Raw genomic sequence first — 19644 nt, forward strand, 5'->3', positions numbered from 1 at the left:
GAGTCCACATTGTATACATGAATCAAAAGATCACATTTTATCCCATAATTGTATATAACTATGATTAATCAGCTTAAATAATGTTACTTTTAGAAGATTTTTTCAAATCCGATTTTAGGCATTATGCTAGAAGACTGAATCTTAACTAAACCTTCTGCTTTACCTAGCTTTTTTCAATGCCACTTTAGAAAAGCAAAGAGGATCACCATCTTGACATGTCCAACTGGCCATAAAAGTCCAGGCTCACTGCTTGGCCTCTAATTGACACACAAGGTGGTGGGGCTCCTGATTGCTGCTTGGCAAGTGTAGAAATTTTGCCTTGTCATGGGATCTCCACATTGAGGGTCTCCTAGTTAGCTCTATGTGATAGTAAAACCCCAGAATATTCTACAAGCCTTCTCTGACACACTCTGGTGGGTCTGTAAGATAACTCATTATACCATCATGAGGGTGGAGGTCTCAGCTACCCGTTTCACTTTCCTGGCATGGGAGGTGGTGGTGCAACTGATATTTACGGTGTACTGTTGGAATAGATTGCTTATCATTTAACAGATTTGTTTTTCTTTTTTTATTGCTAAACTGCCCCTCTTTGCCATTTTTGTTGGGGATTTTTTTTTTTCTCTGTGTCATTTGACATTTCTAGATAACTGCATGCTTCAGCTCTATGTGGAGTATATGAGGCAAGAAGAATATCAAAGAAACTTACCACCACATTAATATTTTTAATATACTTCACTTTTTAGAGTAGTCTTAGGTTCAGTTACCACATTATTTTTCTTTTATTTTAACAAATAGATTAATTTTCATAAGATTATATTAATTCTTTAATTACATTAACTTATATTTACTTAAAGCAACCAGTTTAATAACAGTAGTAATTAAATCAAAATGTAATAATAAATCAGCTTGCTTTTTTGTTTACCTGTGATAATTGGGCTAAATAATGTTTTTACTAGGTTAATTTTATATTTGACTTAATTAGTAGGTCATTTTGGTTTTTAACAATGTGCAGTCTACCAGAAAAGAGAAGCTATATATGTTTTAATTTTCTCTCTTGCAAAATAGCTTTTATATTCTGCGTATTCACTGTGAAATAATAAAGACAGGAACTACAAGGGCAGACCAAAGATTATTTAGCTTCTGTATAGATATTGATGGCCATATGAAGGTTATTGCTATAAACATTTTTTTTTTTTCCACACTCAGGAGCCAACATTAAAGAAATTTGCATTTCATTATGGTCTTACTGTGCTCAACTTTTTCATAAAATCTAAAGTGCTAAAAGAAAAATTTTAATTTTAATTAAGATATATCCCCTGGGTGTCAAGTTTGAGGAAGACTGAAGACTCCTTTAAAATCCATATCCTATAACAAAAAAGGTACAAATGTCATGAAGAGAGAATCAATTTTAAGAGATAAAGAAGGGAGACTATCCCAAGGGCAACAATGTGATTGCTAAGTGCTGCTATACAGATACGCATAGAATTGGTGAATGATTTTTCATATATGATGTCTTGGAAACAACAGAGTTTATAAAATATTAAAGTATTTGAGCTTTAACATTTTAAACAGCAGGTGTATTGGTTTCATCTGTTTTGTAGCCTGTGATCTGACGTCGCAATGGACATTTAGATGTTTATTTTTTCTAAAAGAACAGAGTCTGAGATGATAACTCTTTGCATGTAGAATATCTGTTGTGTAGTTTGTGCTCAATGCACATACTAGGAAAAATGATTGAGACTGATATTGCAGTCTTTGCCTTGTTTTTTCCCGTATTTGCTATCCCTACCTATTTCTTCATTAACTCTTAACTGATTTATTGCTAAACTATTTTGTTTACTATTGTCAAATTCATTTTGGTAAAAATCAGACAAATATTTATATGGTCACATCTCTATTGAAAATATCCAAATGCCTCCCCTTTACCTTTAGAAGAGAATTTGAATTCATCAATTTATTATCCTTCCGTTTTATTATAATACATTTTAAAATTTTATTTTCACTAAGATTTATTTGTAGTAATAAGAATTATGACAGTAATAATAATAATATTAATGGCAGTCTATATATAACAGATGATATGTGTCAGGCATCATTCTGAACCATTTTTACATGTTAAAGTTTTAATCTTCATAAAAATTCGAAGAGGCAGATGCAATTATATTCTCCAATTTATGCAAGAGAAAACAAAAGAAAAGATGGCTTCAATAACTTGTCTAAGGTCACAGAACTAGAGGTTAGCTGAGCTGGATATGAAGAGAGGGAGCGTCACTTCAGAATCTGTGCTACTAACATCTACAGTCACATGCCTCTCTAAAGTAAACATTTGAACTATCCTATTGGTGTACTAATATTCATAGTTTTGAAACAAAATGAAAGATTCTCAATCTTTAGTGTTTTTAAGTAAAAAAGTTATATGAAATTTTGAAAGTCTTGTCATGATTTACCTTTTTTATAAAACGTTCAGCAATTCAATTTGAAATACTTTCTCCTTCTCAGCGATCATGAATCTGTTTATCTTATGGAAAATATTGTTTTCTAGCTTTCTGTATTTTATGGATTAATGAACTTTAATTGTTCTTTGTTTTCTAGCTTTCTGTACTTTGTGGATTAATGAACTTTAATTTAATACACTGTAATATATTTGAAAATCGGGATGTTGACTGTGTTGTAATTTTGTTATTATGCAACTAGCAGTTGTTAATTTCCCATTCCCCTCCCAAATATCCGTTTTTTTGACCTTTATAGATTAACACATTATTGTGATTAATTTTTGCCTTTATTTCAAATATTCTATTTTGTCTTTATTGTATATCTTTTCGTATTCTATAAACTATTAAGATATAATGTTTAAAAAACTTATCAATGCTAATAAGAATGCCATTAATTCATTGACAGAACTATAAATAAGTATTGGATACTAGAAAATTATTTTAGCAAAATACATTGGGGCCCTTGTTGTGTTATATAATTTATATTGCTAATTCAAAATTTTGGTTATACTCCTAATCCTGTCTGGAACATTATTGTCAAGATATAGGAACTACAGAATAATTTATATGTAGACACATACGTTGTAGTATTATTTCTAATAGTGGAAAATTTAAAACACTATAATATTGAGCTAAAAAATAGCAGAGGTATTCCTCATTCTTATTAATATTCTGTCTTTAAAAACATTACTTACAAATAGTTATACATGTAAAAATGAACTATAGTTTCTAAATAAAAGTTAGGTAAAGCATTTATGATACGCAATAAATAATTTTGCATGTTACGCAAGCATAAAAAAGAACAAGACATGTCTTTTGTGGGAACATGGAGGGAGTTGGAGGTTATCATCCTTAGCAAACTGTATTAGTACATTTTCATACTGATGTGAAGAAATACATGAGACTAGATAATTTATAAAGAAAAAGAGGTTTAATGGACTCACAGTTCCACATGACTGAGGAGGTCTCACAATCATATTAAAAGGTGAAGGAGGAGCAACAGCACATCCTCCATGGTGGCAGGTGAGGGAACTCATCTTTATAAAACCATCAATATTGTGGGACTAATTCACTATCACAGGAACAGGATGGGGAAAACCCACTCCCAGAATTCAATTACCTTCCACCGGGCTCCTCCCATGACACGTGGAGATTATGGGAGTTACAATTCAATATGCAATTTGAGTGGGGACACGGCCAACCCATATCGTACATTAACACAGCAACAGGAAACCAAATACCATATGTTCTTACTTATAAGTGGGAGCTAAATGACAAAGAAGGAAATCACAGACACTGGGGTGTATTTGCGGAGGGAGGTTGGGAGAGGAGCGGAAAAGAAAATGATGGAGTACTGAGATTAATACCTGGGTGATGTAATAATATGTACAACAAATGCCCGTGACACATGTTTATTTATGTAACACATCTTCACGTGTACCCCCAAACCTAAAATAAAAATTTTAAAAATATATAAACAAAAATAAACATGTGCATAGAGCAATGATTAAAAGCCATACCCATTACTAGATTGTCTTTTCCACAGGATTATAGTTCAAACAAAGCATCAATGATATCTTTATTCCTAAATCCTGGGAAACATTTTTCATATTTCATCTTATCTCAATTGTTAAATAATTTTCTTCATTTTATCCTTCTTGAAATATCTCTAAATTGTAATACTTAGATAATTTACTTGTTTGTTGCTTTCTTTACTCATTATTTCTATTCTTTTTTTTATTTTTTTATTTTTTTATTTTAAAAATTTTTTTTTATTATACTTTAAGTTCTAGGGTACATGTGCATAATGTGCAGGTTTGTTACATACGTATACTTATGCCATGTTGGTGTGCTGCACCCATCAACTCGTTAGCACCCATCAATTCATCATTTATATCATGTATAACTCCCCAGTGCAATCCCTCCCTCCTCCCCCCTCCCCATGATAGGCCCCAGTGTGTGATGTTCCCCTTCCGAGTCCAAGTGATCTCATTGTTCAGTTCCCACCTATGAGTGAGAACATGTGGTGTTTGGTTTTCTCTTCTTGTGATAGTTTGCTAAGAATGATGGTTTCCAGCTGCATCCATGTCCCTACAAAGGACGCAAACTCATCCTTTTTTATGGCTGCATAGTATTCCATGGTGTATATGTGCCACATTTTCTTAATCCAGTCTGTCACAGATGGACATTTGGGTTGATTCCAAGTCTTGCTATTGTGAATAGTGCTGCAATAAACATACGTGTGCATGTGTCTTTGTAGTAGAATAATTTATAATCCTTTGGGTATATCCCCAGTAGTGGGATGGCTGGGTCATATGGTACATCTAGTTCTAGATCCTTGAGGAATTGCCATACTGTTTTCCATAATGGTTGAACTAGTTTACAATCCCACCAACAGTGTAAAAGTGTTCCTATTTCTCCACATCCTCTCCAACACCTGTTGTTTCCTGACTTTTTAATGTTTGCCATTCTAACTGGTGTGAGATGGTATCTCATTGTGGTTTTGATTTGCATTTCTCTGATGGCCAGTGATGATGAGCGTTTTTTCATGTGTCTGTTGGCTATATGAATGTCTTCTTTTGAGAAATGTCTGTTCATATCCTTTGCCCACTTTTTACTTGCATGACTGATTCTCTTCCTCTGCCAAAGGTTTAAATGTCTGGTGTTATAAGCAAACATTGTCAGTAGTTTTCTCTTCTCCTGCAGTATAATTATTCTGAATTCTCTCTTTCATACCAGTTATTCACATGGACAATCTCCTCTGTACTCACTCTTCAATTATTGTTGCTTAAAAGTCTAGACCTTTCTATTCATATCATGATCTATATACACAGTTACTTGTTCCATCTCCTAATCAAATTTCCCACAGACATGTAAAATCGAATATATTCCATACTCGGTTCATCATCTCACCAAATATTTGTCTTCTGTAATATAGCCTGTATTGAAGAATACGTGAGAAAGAACAAAATTTACAACTTCCTTTTGCTTTCTCCAATATTCAGCCATAATTCGAATGTTCCTGAGTATCTCTCAAATATTGATTCTTCCTTCCTTTCTATCATTGTGTTTTTGTATTTAGCATATTTCATTATTTCTTCTAAATTAGCCATTTAGAGTTTTACCTTAAAACAGATGTTTTCAGGAACACTGATTATTATGTTCCCTGTGGAGTTAAGAAATAAGTTGTAAAAATCCCAAAAATATGAGTTAACATGTAAACTTGGTTTTTCAGACACAGTGAACAAGAGAAGCAACTGAGGGACCATTTGCTTTGTTAATGACAGAACTCAGTAGAGTTCCCATTGTTCTCCACTGGGCTGCTAAGTCTCATTCAGTCAGGAGACCTGTAGGGAAGATACTCAGCTTGGCTGAGAACAGCACAGTGGTAATTGGAGGGAGGAGAAAAGTAATACATCTTTGTGTTATTGACTCTTGATTTCTGGAATATTAATAAATTGACTAATTAATTGACTAATGAAAATCCTTTCTCATGCCTCTAGTCTTTATGCCTTCCTGATATGTTTTCTTATTTGTTCTCTGTTCAATTTCCAAGCTATCCACTGATCTAATTGGTACTTAGATAATAGTCTACACTCTCCTTCCTCAAAAATGTAATTGTATATTGATTTTAATTATTCGTGTATGACTCTCTGAAGCAACACAGAATATATCTACCCTCTTATCTATGAAGAACATTTTGAATGATATCAGTGCAGTGATCAAATTACCCTCTAAATCTTTTTCAATTAAATATGATAAGTTTCTCAAATCTTCTTCATGTTTTTCTACAGTCAGATTGCCTTATCTGGAAATATTCCACTCAGTCATTGTCCCTTTCCATATACGTATAAAATACTTTTAAAAATGCTTGAATACCGGCTTCAAAATATCAGGTAAAAAGAACAGATATGGGGATATGGAACCATACAAAACAGTCGAGATTTTAGAACTAAACAATCAAAGAAGATGCTGAAGGTCAATTAAGGAAGGACATGTTTGGAGAACTTACTAATTCTTAAAAGCATTACACTTCTGTGAAAGGAAACTTCTGTGGGGAGTTATCAGTATTTGGGAATTCTGCATAAAAAAAAGGTGAGAGGTGTACTAGACCTTGAAAATGAGCAGAGTTTGTAAGTGACCTAAAGTGCTGTTATGTACTTTAACATAAAGAGATATATTCATTCCAAATAAAATCATCCTACTCAATGTCCCTTCTTTCTGCTGTTTGTACAAGTGAGGGTGATGAAGAGAGTGTGGATTGGCATGTGGCAGCACAGCAGGCGCTAAACAAACACAACACATTGTGCTCTTGCATTGAATATCAGGAAGAAACACCTTCTCCTACTTTCCATATGCATCCAAATGTATTAAATTATGGATTAGCTCCTAAAATAGATTAAGCTCTACATTTTAAGTATGTGCAAGTATATTTATATATACATACATACATTCATGTACAGGCTTATATTTTTAATAAAGTTATCAGTATGGATTTGCACAGGCCTGTGAAATTTTTAAAGTAGGATTTATATTAATTAGGCAATTAGCCAAATAAATCTTTATGAAAATTATTGGATGGCATAAAGTTTCCTGTGATATATTATAAAAAGGATATATACATGAATACTTCAATTTTTAAACAGTAGATGCAGGATACAAAATACGTAAAAATCCTTGCACTTTACTTAAAAAAAAAATCAGTGAGCCCAAGGAAACCCAATGACAAAATACAAACATAATTTCCATTATAATTCTAGAATTAGTATAAAAGTCTCAGAGATATAACATATTGGTTAAATGACAAGGATATTTGGGTTATTTGTAAAAACTCATAACGCAAGAAATATGTTACTGATAATACAATCATCTTTTGAATACAGAGATGCTTAGAAATGTTCTTAACATGTAAAGTTGAATTATTTACATAGAAACTATCAGGACAATCCAAGGGAACTTTGAAAATTATTCCCGTGATTTATTTGCTGGAGTTTGTTTCATTCAGATACTGCTCACAGCACACTGGGGATTTTCATCTCTCTGGATTATAAGAAAGCCTCTGCCATTTCAGTCTCTACTGCTGCTTTCATGTGTGCACACATTTCCAGAATGAAAGTGCCATAATGGCTGAAAATTATGGAGCAAGAGTGAAAGTACATGATAGTCTTGCCAAGGAGAATTAAGTCTTTTTCTCACTGACATTTAGACAATATGAACTTCAATATACTCTATGGAAAAAAATGGCAATTTCTTGATTGATGAGGAGTTGGTGATGTGGAAATAACTGTGAAAAACTCTGACCAATAATCTCAATTTGCTTTTTTTCACGGTTAATAAAAGTTCAAAACCAGAGGTGCTGTAGTAAAGTAATTGCAGCGTGATTCTTAGACGAAGGGAAGAACTTTAGTGAATATATTTTAATAACTGAATTTTCTTGCCAAATTGCTGTAATAGTGCTTTTAAGTTTTGCCTGACATATTTACTGAACACTAAAATACTATTTTCTTCATTCATTGTTGATTTATGTATTGATTAATTCCCTTCTCATCACCACCCAGCAGTTAGAATTTAATAATGTATGTTATTTGTTGGCAATGATATTCTTGGTAAATTAAATCTAGCCATAATTTTAAAAATCTAGTTAATCTGTTTTAATATTCTAAATTCCCCCCTTTCAAGAATTTAACCAATACTCATACAAATAAATTTTATATATTTCACTTTTTCTGTATTTTTAATTTCTTCCTCCCTACCTCTCTCCTTCCCTTCTCTTCTCTGTCTCTTCCTCCCTTCCCCTCTTCCTCTCTTCTTTCCTTTCTTCTTTTTTCTTCTTTCTCTTTTCTTTCTTTCTTTCTTTTTATTTTTTCTTATTTTTTTATTTTTTTGAGAGAGAGTTTCACTTTGTTGCCCAGGCTGTAGTACAGTGGCACGGTCATGGCTCATTGCAGTTTCCAGCTCTTGGACTCAAATGATCCTCCAGTCTCAGCCTCCCTAACAGCTGTGAATATACACATGAACCACCATACGTAGCTAATTTTTTAGTGTTTGTAGAGATGAGGCCATAATATGTTGCCTGTCTGATCTCAAACTCCTAGTCTCAAGCGATCCTCCTGCCTCGGCTTCCCAAAGTGCTGGGATTGCAAGTGTGAGTCACTGGGCATGGTCTTTGTATTTCTAAAAGAATAGGGACTAATCAGAAATTAAAAGTAGCTGTAAACACTCCGCCTCAGTAATTTTTTTCAGCCACTAATTCAGTGTAGTAAGAGCTAATAAATAGTTCATTGCATCATGGCCAGAATCATGGTACAAACTTTTAACTGTTGGATATCATTTTGGGAATATCCTCATGTACATTTCTAATATGTTCTAAAAGTTTCTGGTGAAGAAATTTAGTAATTTGGAATGCAGATTGTCTTATTCTAAGAAAGGATATTGTCAGTGGAGATTAGTTGTCGAGGCTAATTCAAAAATACTATTTACCTTGATATAATAGAAGAATAGTATTGATTGCAACCTTTTCATTATTGTTAATTATAGCTCTTGGCTTGGTCTCTATGGAAAGTATATTTAGAATTTTATCAGATAATGTAAGATTGTTTTACCCCAATTAAGCAGTATACAGCAGAGTAGGACAGAGAATCCAGGGTGACAGCTTCCCCAGGGTGACATCCTATAGGTGAACAGAGATTAGCCAAGCACAGTATTGGAATGGCAAAGAGAAAGCTTGAGCAAGATGACTTGTTATAGCTTATTTATCAATCACTCTCGTGAAAAAGTTAATAAATCTGTAACTAGAAATTGTTAAATTTTACTGTGTATAGGGATCCCCGGCTGCTCTCTCTGGCTATCTGGAACTTTATTGTTTTGATCTAGACTTTTCAAGAGACTGCCTCATATTCCAAAATATCTACTTCTTCTCGTTTGTTTTTCTATAATAAAAAACTGCCATTCCTTTAGAGAAAATGCTTCCAGGTAGTGTTTTGAGAAGAGTCCGATACAATACATTTACAGAGACTAATCATATAATATTGCACTTCTCACACATGAGGCCATATTTGCTTTGTAATTTCATAGTGGGGTTCTTGCTTGTAGAAGGACTTTGCGAGCAGTGCTGAAACTGCACTATGAATATATGTAGCTTAATTACGTGCGAGGCTCATAATGATATCAGAGTAATATAGGATTATGCCTTCTAAAATAAAGAATGAGAAAGAATTCCATACTAATTATTATTTTAATGATAATTGATAGAAATCTGTATGCCTGGAAACATAATGCCTGTGGATACAAAATAGCATAGTAGCTTGGTTATCTTGAGTAAAAATGCAACCAATTATAAAAATGATAGAAATAAAATTGCTTATGTATAATTTCTGAACAAGATTATGGACTTAATAAAAGATAACTACATTTTATGTAATATATTTATGGCATATAATCATTACTCACGTTAAGACTATATAATTTTTTGAATAATAATTCTGTATTATAGAATTATTCTCCAATTTTTTGGGTGGGAGAGTAACATCTATTGTTTTATTTAATAATCATTTCCCTTGGATTTATTAAAGCATTAATTAACTTAGTTGAGGACTTACCTGTTAACACATATTCATGGAGCATAAGCCCTATAAGAATTACTGTTCTGGTTAGAAAGAAAAATAATAAATAAGAACTATTCCTTGTCTTCATATGCTATTTATGAAATAATGGCTAAAATTTACATAGTGCTTATGAGTTTTATGCACTATTCTATGTGCTTTTACATGTTAAACTATGTAATCTTCACACAACCCCGCCTGATATATTTTATTGTTATATCCAATTGACAGATGAGAAAATTGAGGTACAGCATAGTCTAGTTACTTGGCCAATATTACCCCTCTGGTAAGCTGATAAGTGGTAAAGATGGAAGTACACATCTTTTTATTTCATTCTATTATTATTATTATTTTTTTTTGAGATGGAGTCTCCCTCTGTTGCCCAGGCTGGAGTGCAGTGGTGTGATCTCAGCTCACTGCAACCTCCACCTCCCGGGCTCAAGTGATTCTCCCACCTCAGCCTCCTGAGTATAGCTGGGACTACAGGTGCACACCACCACGCCTGGCTAATTTTTGTGTTTTTAATAGAGACAGTGTTTCATCGTGTTGACCAGGCTGGTGTCAAATACCTGACCTCAAGTTATCCACCTGTCTTGGCCTGCCAAAGTGCTGGGATTACAGGCGTGAGTCACTGCGCCCTGCCCACCAAATCTATTTGTTCATTTCCAGGCACAGAAAAATATCCAGGATACTTTTGAAGCCATCTGTCTTAAAAAGGTGATCTATTTTAAGGGATAATGTCCTTAAACACCTAAACAAAGAAAAAACCAAATATGTAATCTCAATGCTTTGTAAAAATTATATGATTAAATAATATGTCCGTGGAAAAAATAAGAAGACACACGGTACTTTGGTAACAATTATGCGACTAAATATTAATTTAAATATTAAATGATTTGTCGACAGTTTGGGAAACGAAGAAAACAGTGATAATTTGCAGCAGTTCAAAGAAGAATTAATGACAGCATGACCAGATGTGTGGCAAGTGCTAGGAGAAAAACAGGGTGTTTTAGAAGATAGAATCCACATGCGGTTTGTTAGATATTGCAGTAAAAACAGGAAATGGGTCAGTGAATCATGAAACAGGCTTCTGTGCTAGGCAATGGGGTAGTTGCTGCAGATAATCATTCCTTTCGACAATCTGAGGGGAGAAACACAAGCACTAGCAAATTTGGTTTGGAGGACAAATGGACTCAGATACAGGCACATTGACTTGAGTTATAATATAGAGGACTTTTCTATATGTCAAAGCACAGGGACAGGTAGGAGGATTCCACTGAGTACTAGACTATAATTTGATTTTAAATTAAATTATAATTTAAAAAATAAAATCAAAGTATATCAGATGTAGGTAATTTCATTACAGTTCTTACAATTTATGGAAGAAAATGAAGGATTATTGATTGTATACTTCAAAAATAAATCTTTGTACTTTTTAAAAGATGAATGTATAGAATGTGGCATGAAAACACTTTTAAATAAACATTAGAACAAACTATAATTCTATTGGTCTTTTGGGAAAACAAAGATGCTTCTATCTGTTCAACTATGTTGAGTAGCCATATTTGTAGAAAATAATAATGCAAATAAATTATATTTTAAAATGAATATAAACTAGACTTAGGAATTAGAAAATAAAGCATTTTCTCCTGCTGTGATATCCAAGTGATTATTTGTTGCAAACAAGGATATTCCATGGTATTGAAGTTGGCCCAATTTTGCCTGTATGGAGTTTGTTATAAACAAATACATTTGTTTCTTCTTCATCCAAAAAATAAAAATAAAAATCTTTGAGAGGGCAAATATGTTGTCTCTGATTAAATCCATTTTCTTCTCATGGTTTTAGAACTAAGTACTTTTCCGATATTTGTGGCAAGACACAATTAGCAGCATCAATGTGTGGTTCTTATTTAACCGCGGCATGTATTTTGGATTCTCTAAGTTAACAGTAGAGGACTTAAGAAAGTGTTGCCAGATATACGGATCTGATAGTTGCCCTTTGATAAGTGTGGGCCCAATGAGTGTTGTAAAAAGGAAAGGAAACTAATAGGTGGTGACAAAGTCTTTGATTCTATTATTAGACGCTTATTGGAATAGTTATCACGAGAAATGTTTAACACTTTCTAGAAGCCTGAGGAAGTTCTTGGATATCTGTTTATTGCCGTCCTATAGCATGTATCTAAATGAATTTAATTCAAAATATATTCCTTCAACACCATTTGTGTGACCAATGTTTACCAGGAACTCAAGACATCCTTTCCCTTCCCTGCCCACAATACCACCATGTGTTTAAGATATATTTTCAACAGTTGCTAAAATATATTTTTATAGTTTAATAACCAGAAATTGTAGGCTCATGGTTTAGCCAAAAGTCTTCTTATTTATGCATACAGTAATTAAGCGTTAAACAAAATTGGATTGTAAACAAATCCTTAAAATAAAATGTCATTACAAAGACAGGAGGAGATATTGTTTGTGGGTAGAGAGTCTCTGATTGGGATGAGGTATAATCTTGGGAAATACAAGCCATGGATATATGACATTGTAAAAGTAATCGATGACACTGGATTGTATGCTTAAAATGTTTAAAATGGAAAATTTATGCTATGTGTATTTTACCACAGTAAAAAAATTAAAAACAATTCAGCTGTAAAGATAAAAGGTTTGCTTATTCTAATATGACAGTAGACAACAAATCAGCCAACATAAATTACTATGGAGAATATGTACACTTTTAAATATAAGAATAAGGAACAAAAAATACATAATGTCATGTAATGGTATAATAATATAGCATTAGATTTATCACAATTTATAAGTTGAACACATATACTTAATTTTATTGTAAAATTAGTCTTTGTACATGATTTTGATATTGGCTAAGGCATCCAAATATTGCACATGGGTAGACAAAGACCTCTACATAATATTTGCTCCTCTGAAATTACCTATATGAGACGTCTCTGAAAAATAACTATACTTTTAAAAAAGGTTCAGTGAACAAAACAGTTGATATAAAAAAAATGAGTTCTTTACTTTGAATTTGTTAACACAAAATGAGAGAGTTGATCAATAACATGATAAATATAACCTTAATGAAGGTAGTATTAAATAAAATATTCAATTAGTTGGATTTTAGTGGCTTGCAAAAAGAAATTTTCTTGTGCACTGTAGGAAATGCTGCAAAAATTGGATACCTTTGAATTATGTATTATGTGCTACTGTAAGTTTAAATTTTAGCATGGAAGAGAGAGAGTATAATCGAATTTGTGCTTGATCAGATCACTTTATTGATTTGTATATGATAACATTTCATTTGGCAGATGAAATTGAAAATGAATGTCCAAAATGATGCATTTTATTTTCAGTGAAAGTAGTTATTAAGACTAGAAGTCAGAACGCTACCAGCTACTATTTCCTAACAGCTATGCTACAGATATTGAAAGGAAATTTCACATTACCACATTCTGCATAGTATTTAAAATTAGAAAGATATTTTATTTAGGGACATTCATATAATAATACCAATAGACATATTTGTTCACCAGCACATAGAGTTTACCATGTTTAGCCTGGCATGCTAAGCTTAGTTAAAGGTATACTCATGTTTAAATTTTCACTTGTAAAGTCAGGAAAAAATAATTCTATGAGACAGTGACAACTGTGCCAAGACAGCTTTACTACTCTGCACTACACTTATCCTACTTTGTCATTCTTTTACTTTATAGTGACTTCAAAGTAAGGGTTTATACATGTCCTTTGCAGCTCTTCCAAATATATTGTTAATAAGAGTTGTATTCATAATTAAGAAAGATACTAGATTCCCAAGACATGAAATTGCAGCGTACTTAGTTGTTATTGTATTGTTAAGTTATATCTTTCTTTCTTTCTTTCTTTTTTTAATGGTGCATTTTATTTCTTTTCTTTTTTTTAAATTATACTTTAAGTTCTAGGGTACATGTGCATAACGTGCAGGTTTGTTACATATGTATACTTGTGCCATGTTGGTGTGCTGCACCCATCAACTCATCAGCACCCATCAACTCGTCATTTACATCAGGTCTAACTCCCAGTGCAATCCCTCCCCCCTCCCCCCTCCCCATGATAGGCCCCGGTGTGTGAGGTTCCCCTTCCCGAGTCCAAGTGATCTCAAGTGATACTTTTACACTGTTGGTGGGATTGTAAACTAGTTCAACCATTATGGAAAACAGGATGGCGATTCCTCAAGGATCTAGTTATATCTTTCTTACAAGTCGTTTGGAAGCAAAGTGAGAGGAAAACAAATTGTAATAATCATTTCAGGTGTATATTTCTCTTTCCAGGGATAGTTCTCATTATTTAGGCACATCAAATTGTGCAGGACATTTTTGAAGTCATATAACAATAATTTGAAAATAATTTAATTTTGCCGCATTCATAAGGTGGCATATTTGGTTAAGATGGGATGTGAAACTACATATGATTTTTGTGCATTTATCATTAGTATTCTTAAGATTTAATTTCAGAAAATCTGAAAAGGTATTTTCCTGTTTACCTAATATAATTATGCAATCGATTAAAGCCCAATACAGATGCATCATATCTGTGGACTAATGTAGGAAAAAATTAACCTCTCCAAAAGAGAGGTCCCGTTTTTGCTCCTTTTTTCTGAGAGTTAATCTTTAAGTCCTTTGAATATCCTGCCTGACAAGAGTGGCTTTGTTTACCTGTGCGGATTGGGTCATGCCTAATAGTCTATGCTAACAATAATTTATGGTGGGACCTCTGAGTCACAAGGTGTCAACTTAACTTCTGGAGGGACTGGAGGCTAAGGTCAGCCACATGGGTAGTGATGTCTACAGGATCAAATCCAAAAAAAAAAAAACCTGGAAAAAAAGGCTTAGGTGAGCTTCCTGTGTTGGCCATACTCCATGCATATTGCTACACATCATTGCTGAGAGCAGTTAGTGTTGTCCATGACATCACTGGAAGAGTACTACTGGAAGCTTCATATTTGGAAACCTCCTGCACCCTTCCCCATTCATCTCTTTTTGTGGCTGATTTTAACGGCATATTTTAAATAGTCACTGTATTTATAATGGCTTTCAGTGAGTTCCGTGAGTCATAATGAATTATTACACTGGACGGTGCTCTTGAGGACCCCCAAAATTGCGTTCATATAAAAAACAAGAGTGGCTTGTACATTCCAAAATTTTGCAAAATTAAATATTTATCACATCAAAATTTGGATTTAGGTGTAGGGCAGTAGTTGAAGACCAGTTTCTAGGACCCCAATGTGGGTCTAGGCAAATAGAGACATTGCCAAAATTTGAAGCTTGCAACATAAGATTGTCATAAAGATTATATGAATTAATGTTTGAAAGTACTTAGAATAGTGCCTGAAGTAGATTAAGCACCATAAAAATGTTAGCTTTTATTGACTTCATTCATTTGACATATAGAAAATCCTTTAAATATGACTTGTATATAGTAAGTAGTAGTTAAAATAAATCCTAGCCTCCCAAAGTGCTAGGATTACAGGCTTGAGCCACCGCGCCCGGCCTTCCAGTCCAAAATTCTTTGTTCTAGAATCTATTTTCATGTGGATGTAATAAAGTTTTTGCTATTGAACCTGTCAGGCATAGATCTGAGTTTATGTATTTTCCCAAATCTTTTCCTGATGTAATGATCCAAATGTGAGCATTTTCCTTTTTTTCTTTTTTTTTTTTTTATTTATTATACTCTAAGTTCTAGGGTGCATGTGCACAATGTGCAGGTTTGTTACATAGGTATACATGTGCCACGTTGATGTGTCGCACCCACTAACTCGTCATTTACATTAAGTATATCTCCTAACGCTATCTCTCCCCCCTACCCCCTCCCCACAATAGGAACCGGTGTGTGTGATGCTCCCCTTCCTGTGTCCAAGTGATTTCATTGTTCAATTCCACCTATGAGTGAGAACATGCGGTATTTGGTTTGTTATTTTCCGTCTTACATCTGAATAGTTTCAGAAAATTTTATTTTTATTCTTGTAAAATGACATTGATTTAATCTGTAATCAAACATAATATATGGATAAGATTTCTCCTTCAAATTTGTTAATAGTTTTAATATTCTTGAGAGTCTTTATGTGATAATAAAATTTATTACCTGAAACTCTAATTATGCCTTTTGAACTCTTATTTATAAGTGTCTTACGTCTGCTAACTTTCATTTGTTTTGAACAATTCTTTCCGGTGGCTCATGCCTGTAATCCCAGCACTTTGGGAGGTCAAGGAAGGCGGATCATGTAAGGTCAGTAGTTTGAGACCAGCCTGGCCAACATGGTGAAACCTGTCTCTACTAAAAACACAAAACTTAGCTGGGTATGGTAGTGGGAGCCTGTAGTCCCAGTTACTTGGGAGGCTGAAGCAGGAGAATTGCTTCAACCCAGGAGGTGGATGTTGCAGTGAGCTGAGATCACACCACTGCACTCCAGCCTGGGTGACAGAATGAGATTTGTCTCAAAAAAAAAAAAAATTGTTTCATAGTTTTATTTTCTATTGATAGGATCACTAATGGTCATTAGCTTTTTCTCATGCTTTTAAAAAACATATTTTTATTATCAGTATAAATTCTCTCTATATATTTTCTGTCTTCTTGTCAATTTTTTTTTTTTTTTTTTTTGAGACGGAGTCTCGCTCTGTCGCCCAGGCTGGAGTGCAGTGGCCGGATCTCAGCTCACTGCAAGCTCGGCCTCCAGGGTTCCCGCCATTCTCCTGCCTCAGCCTCCCGAGTAGCTGGGACTACAGGGGCCGCCACCTCGCCCGGCTAGTTTTTCATATTTTTTAGTAGAGACGGGGTTTCACCATATTAGCCTGGATGGTCTCGATCTCCTGATCTCGTGATCCGCCCGTCTCGGCCTCCCAAAGTGCTGGGTTTACAGGCTTGAGCCACCGCGCCCAGCCTCTTGTCAATTTTTTAAACATATGTTTTCTTCCTTAAGCTACGACTAGTATATACGAATTTCACTAATCAACCACTTAATTGTTGTCATTTTTTATTATTTCTTTTAGATCTGAAAAAAATGTTTTTAATATGTTTTGCTTATAAAACAGATAAAAATATAATGCTTCTCATAAGGAAAACATATATTCATTAGATATCAACTTATTAATAAGGAATAACCAGCAAATTAGTCTAAAGATGGTTTATACTTTGTGTTTCCTATAATAAGAGACAGTGCTTAAAATTTCCATATAAATATGTTTTCACCTATGTTTTAAGTCAGGAGTAGGCAAACTTCTTTTGTAAGGGCAAGATAGTAAATGTTTCAGACTTCTGGTCCTTATAGTCTCTTTTGCAACGACTTAACTCTGACATTGTAGCACAAAAGCAGCCATAGGAAATATATAAATAAATAAATTTCTGTAGTAGTTTCTTTAAAAAAGCAGATGGCAAACTTATGAACCAGAGTTTGCCAAACTCTGTTCTAGGTTATTAATACATAAGGAATAAAATGAGTAGGCAGATTGAAGTTATCTGATATGATACCAAACTATTAATAAATGTCATCATTTCTATTGCTAAAATTTGATATTCAAATCATAATAAAATCCCATCTAACATAACATTAGATTCTTTAATATTCATTAATATAAGCATTGACTAATAAATTGTTTTGTGTTTTATTTGTTTATGCAAATTCAAGAGTATACAAAAAGTGTCAAAAATTAAATAAAGCTGTTTAGGGGCATATGGAACAATATCATATTCTAACATAAATGTAGTTGGAGTCTGAAATAGTGAGAATAAGTAGGATATATATTGTGGAGACAGTATTTGGAAAAATAATGACTGCGATTTTTACAAATGTAGTGATGGATACAAATTTACAGATCCAAGAAGTCTAACAAAATCCTAGTAGAGTTTAAACTAAGAAAATGAAAATCACTGAGACTTATCATCAAACCACTATAAACCCAAATAAAGAGAAAATGAAGATAAGTATTAAAAGCAACCAGAGAAAAACAGCACATTATATTTAGAAGAATATCAGTTTGCACGATTATTGATTCTTATCAGAAGTAATGAAATTCTGAAGACAGTGGAACAACATATTCTTAAAGTGCCACAAAAATCTATTTCTACATCCACTAAGAATATATTTTGAAAATGAAATTGAGATAAAGATATTTTTAGATAAAAGAAACAAAGTAATCTTTTGTCAGAAAACCTTTACTGTGAATGTCCTTAAAATGAAGGACAATAATATGAAATGAAAACGTTTTAATCTGAAACAATAAATAAAATAAAGGCAAATTTATGAATAAAATAATATATTTTATCTAATAATTTTAACAACATTTGATTGTTTAAAGGCAGAATAAAAATGCCTTATGGAGCCTAAAACTTAGGTATTTATGAGATATATATATATATGTATATATCTCCTAAGTATATATGAGATATATGTATCTCCTAAGATTGTAAGATATATATTATATATAATATATGATATATATTATGTATGTATATATTGTTTTTAAAGACAGAATAAAAATGCCTTGTGGAGCTTAAACTTATGTGTTTATGATATATATGTATCTCATAAATATATATGAGATATATAAATATCTCATATATATCTCATAAGTATGTGATATATATATTTCATAAGTATATATACATACACAAATATCTTACATTTAGAATATGAAAGATTGCAAGGGGATGAATTATTATGTATAAGTACAAGATTTATATATTTTTTATCAGCTATAAAAATGTTATTGTTAATAGATTACCAAAATTGATGGAGTTATATTTTAATCCCTAGTATATCCACTAAAAATGTATGCAAATAAATTCATCTAAAAAATTATTGGATAACCTAAAATGAAAATCTAAAAATATTCAAGTCGCCAGGTGCGGTGGCTCACGCCTGTAATCTCAGCACTTTAGGAGGCTGAGGAGTGTGGAACACGAGGTCAGGAGATCGAGACCATCCTGGCTAACATGGTGAAACCTCGTCTCTAGGAAAAATGTTAAAAAAAAAAAAAAAAAACTAGCCGGGCGTGGTGGCGGGCGCCTGTAGTCCCAGCTACTCGGGAGGCTGAGGCAGGAGAATGGCGGGAACCCGGGAGGCGCAGCTTGCAGGGAGCTGAGATCTCGCCACTGCCCTCCAGCCTGGGCGACAGAGTGAGACTCCGTCTCAAAAAAAAAAAAAAAAAAATTCAAGTCATCCCAAGAAAGTAAGAAAAGAAGCATAGAAATAATAAGAAAGATGATATAAATAAATTAAAATTCTAGGATTCTATTCAAACTAATTGATATTGGCATAAATATTAATGAATTTAACACCCTAATTAAATTGAAGATATTTAATCTTTAATGTTTATGATGCATTACTTACAAAGTGGAGAAAAATACTTTGACAAATGATATATTTTAAGTAAATAGACATAGATATGTTGAAGTTAATTATATAGAAAAAATCATCATGCCAAAGGAATAAAAAGAATAAATAGGCTGTGTTTTCTACATTCCTATAAAAAAGTAGATATCATGACAAATATAATGAAAAGAGA

This window comes from Trachypithecus francoisi, unplaced genomic scaffold, assembly GCF_009764315.1.
Source record: "Trachypithecus francoisi isolate TF-2019V2 unplaced genomic scaffold, Tfra_2.0 Lachesis_group0, whole genome shotgun sequence".
NCBI classification, from domain to species: Eukaryota; Metazoa; Chordata; class Mammalia; order Primates; family Cercopithecidae; genus Trachypithecus; species Trachypithecus francoisi.